The sequence below is a fragment of the Prionailurus bengalensis genome, chromosome B1 (assembly GCF_016509475.1).
Source record: "Prionailurus bengalensis isolate Pbe53 chromosome B1, Fcat_Pben_1.1_paternal_pri, whole genome shotgun sequence".
Taxonomy (NCBI): domain Eukaryota; kingdom Metazoa; phylum Chordata; class Mammalia; order Carnivora; family Felidae; genus Prionailurus; species Prionailurus bengalensis.
In genome coordinates this window covers 140732719-140737023 of record NC_057344.1, presented here as the reverse complement: position 1 = coordinate 140737023, position 4305 = coordinate 140732719, and the positions used below count along the sequence as shown (strand labels likewise).

Sequence of the window (4305 nt, the reverse complement as noted above, 5' to 3'; positions counted from 1 at the left end):
TTTTTCTTCTCTAATGGAGGAGTAAGGGCATGGGCAGAGGCCATGAATAGCTCATGAATTAAATACAGGTATATCGCTTTTACTGTGCTTTGCTTTATTGCACCTCACAGAAACTAAATACCTGTGGCAACCCAGCACTGAATAAGTCTACTGGTGCCATTTTCCCAACAGCATTTGCTCACTTTATGTCTCTGTGTCACAGTTCGGTAATTTTCATAATATGTCAAACTTTTTTTTCCAAATTATTATTATATTTATTATTGTGATCTGTGATCAGTGATTATGACTCACTGAAAGCTCAGATAATGTTTGCCACTTTTTTAGCAATAAAGTTGGTGTGGGTTTTTTGAGCCAAAAAGCTTTACTGGCAGGTCAAGGGAACATCCAGATATAGGGTTCCTCCTCTCCCATGTCCCTACCCAGGGGAGCCCCTCTGCAGAAGAACAGGAAGCCCACCAGGCTGCCAGACTTCGAGAGCCTTGGGGGTGGGCAGGTTGTCAGAGTGGGTGTCCTGGCCTTCCAGGTGGCGATCTATTGCTCCAGCCCCAACTTGATGTCCATAAACTGCTGGTACTCCTGGTTCTGCCACTCAGTGTCTGCCTCCACATCACTCAGCTAGGCTTCAATACTGCTGATCATAGCCTGGGTCTGGGCCAGCCATGCTCCAAAGCAGGCCTCTGTTTCTGCCAGTGTGTCTTCCAGGGCAGCTTTCATGCTTAGCTGAGCCTGCAGCTCAATCTCCAGAGCCTAGAGGGTGAGCCACAGCTCAGTGACCTCTGCCTTGCCTAGCTGTAACTGCTCTGTGTGGCCAGCCACCTCCCAATTCAGCTCCTGGGTCTGGCTGGTGAACTAGGCTTCAGAACCCTTCTGGCTGTTCTCGGCCATGAGCTCATATTGGCTTCTCATGTCACTCAGGGTCTTGGCAAGGTCCATGACCAGAGCGGAATCCACCTCCACACTAACCTGGCCAGTTACCTGGCCCCTAAGGGCACTGATTTCCTCGTCATGGTTCTCTTTCAAGTAGGCCAGCTTCTCCTTCAGGACTTCAGTCTGCATCTCCAGAAGCTGGCCAGAGTCAGCTCAGCATGCACCCTGCTCAGGCCATTCATGTCGGCCTCAGCTCTCATGGACTGGTCTGCTCTGTCTCTAAGTTGGTTGGGAAGTCATCCACAGCCAGAAAGGCACTGTCAGTCTGCAAGACAATCTTAAGAGTTCTCAATGGTAGTACCAAGAATCTTGTCCTGCAGGTCCTTGATGGTCTTGAGGTAGTAGCTGCAGTGGCGGGCGGCCTAAGCACCTGCTTCTGGTACCAGTGGTGGATCTTCACCTCCAGATTGCCATTGGTCTTCTCCAGGGCGCACACCATGTGCAGGCAGAGGCCAGGTGGCTGTTGAGCTTGTGTCTGGTGATCTCGTTGCCCACCAGCAGCCCGCAGGACCCGGCCAGCCTCCAACAAAGCTGTCGCCGTAGCCCCAAAGGATAAGCACATCAAGCTGGTGAAGAACACAGACACACGCCAAGGCCGTCTGAGCCCCTGGGGCAGCTGGGCATGCAGAAGGCACCTCCTGCCCCAAGCGTAGGGAGCCACTGTGCAGGCCCCCAAGGTCGAGGTGGTGGACAAGTGGCAATAACTGAAGGAAGTCATGGAGAAGGAGGAGGAGGAGGGTGACACTGGTCGGAGGAGAAGTGGTTGGTGGGAGGAGTCAGCAATAAAGTATTTTTTAATTAAGACAGGTATGTTGGGGTTTTTTAGACATATGCTATTGTATACTTAGTAGGCGATAGTATAGTGTAAACATAACTTTTATATGCACTGGAAAACCAAAAGAATCGTTTGACTCACTTTATTGTGATATTTGCTTTTAGTTATAGTGGTCTAGAACCAAACCCACAATAGCTCTGAGGTATGCCTATACCTTCCATGTAGAAGGAGACTTTAGGAGTGGGGTCAAAGCAAAACTACACACCCCCAATAGACTGGGAAGAAGTTTCTCTGGATCTGTCACTCTCTGAAATATCACACAATCTCCTACAAACCTCACCACTGTCTACAATTAGTTTCTATGAAAAAAAGAAAGTACTTGTTAGGGTGAATTTGAGGATAACATGAGAGATTACAAAGTAAATACGGCCCTCTATTAGCTACCTAAAAAATGACTCAAGAATGAGTTAATCTGAATTCTTTCATTTGAATTAGAGTTCCTTGCATACATTTGGATTGGGGTTCCTAGACAGTCAGAAATGCAAACTCACCCAAAAGGCACTCAGAAGGCAACACTCACCCAAATGGACACAGTCCAGACACAGTCTAGACACTCAGAAGGCAACACTCACCCAAATGACACAGTCATTGGATGAAAGCATTTGCTTTCTGTTCTCTGGAAAGAAAAGTTTATGTGTTTTCTGTGTGATTCTGCTAGAGGGCTGGCCTTCCCCCATAACAATAACCAGTTCAGTAACATAGCCAATATTCAAGATGCTCACCTTTGATTTTTGACCAGTAGTTAATGTCATCTACTTTCAATAATTACCATTAAAAGGTAATTGAGAAATTCTCTTAGATATGAATGTGAGTTACTTTGAAATGAAAGTATAACACTGGAAGTCATTAGAATTCACTCCCATTTATAATAGATGAAGAAAGCTTAAAGAGGCATTGACATTTCATAGGCATTTAAAATTTTAGAAATCCTCAGTTAATAACTAATATTGATAGATTTTTTTAACGTTCAAGGAGCTTTAATATATCAAAAAAATATTCCTAACATCCAAATTATTTATCCAATGGAAATATTACATATGTAATAACCCTTCAAAAATTAAAGATTAACATTCTTATAAACATCTACACTATATTCTCTGAACCTTGACTATAAACTTATTTATTCAAACTATTCCAAAACTCAATTTAAGTCTATTCCCATTAGAATCTCATATACCATTATATTAGAATCTACTATATAAGAATCCCTTAATGTCTTAAACTTTTTAAGAAATAGAAAAAATGCATACACTAACACCAGTTAAACTTTTTCTGGTATTTAAAATTCTTACATTTTTTTCTTTGTTAGCTTTATTCCCATCCTAATGCATGTTCTTATTCTCAGACATGGTTAACAGTGAGTTTAGTTAGCATACATATCTTCCTAGTAGAAACCTCAACAGACGCAACGGAAAAAGTTTTGTCTCTAGCCCAGGTCACAAATTCTGAATCATCCGCCGATCAATCCTGATTGGACATAGGACAAGGATGCACCTAAACTTCATTTCTTTGGCATTATCATTGTTGGTGTATTAATTATTCATTAGCAAGCAACAAATCACTCTGAAATTTAGTGGCTTACAGCACCATTTTTATCTCACAGTTACTGTGGGTCAGGATTCTGGGCTTGGCTTAGCTGGGTCCTATTGTTCAAGGTCTCTCACATAGCTGTAATCAAGGTATCATCCAGGAATGCAGTCATCACAAGGCTCAACTGAATGACCTCTCAAAGTTATTCATTTGGCTGTTGGTAGAATTCAGTTCTTTCTGGACTGTAGAATAGAGGATCTCTGTATTTACTGGCTGTTGGGAATGCTATAGAGCAGCTCACAACTTGGCAGTTGGCTTCATCAGAGAAAAAAAAAAAGCCAAAAAAGCCAGAGAAAGACAGTGAATGATGAAAGCAAGTCTTTTCAAAACCTAATCTAAAAAAGAAAAAAGAATAAAAAACCTAGTCTAGGAAATGATTCCTCATCACTTTTATTTTAATCTATTCATTAGATGTGAGTGACTTGGCAGGGTCAGATTACACAAAGACGTGAATACTAGAAGATGAGGATCATCTTCAAAGACACAATTGGAAATTTACTGATATCTGTATCTCACTATAATCACTAGAGCCATCTAGAAGTCTCATCGCCTAGCTCAAGAAGGTAAATCTTCTTTTGTGAAATGTGAAAGTAAATCTCCTTTGTAGGACACTTGGTTAATCTGTCATCTCAGGATACACAGGTAATTTTTTCTACTTTCTACCTGGTTATTGTGTATGACCATGGATCATACACCAGTATTATGGGTAACCATAATCAGTACTCATCATTTGTTTTACTCACTGTTCTCTATATTGAAAACTCATATGCTTAGTAGAAAGAATAAAGCTTTCCTCTACATACTAAAATAAATTTTAAAAAAATAATCCTATTCTACTACATTGTCTTCCTTTTTGGTTTTCAAACTTTTCATTGTTATAGCTTTTTATGGAATATCATTATGAACTCATAGGCTTTCACACATTCAATTTATGTCAATTAACAATAATTTTT

At 41.2% G+C, this 4305-nt stretch overlaps 1 pseudogene; it reads right to left on the bottom strand.

The window, feature by feature from the left end:
• Window positions 1-381: 381 nt before the first annotated feature.
• Window positions 382-1645, bottom strand: LOC122468219 (annotated as a pseudogene).
• Window positions 1646-4305: the final 2660 nt, after the last annotated feature.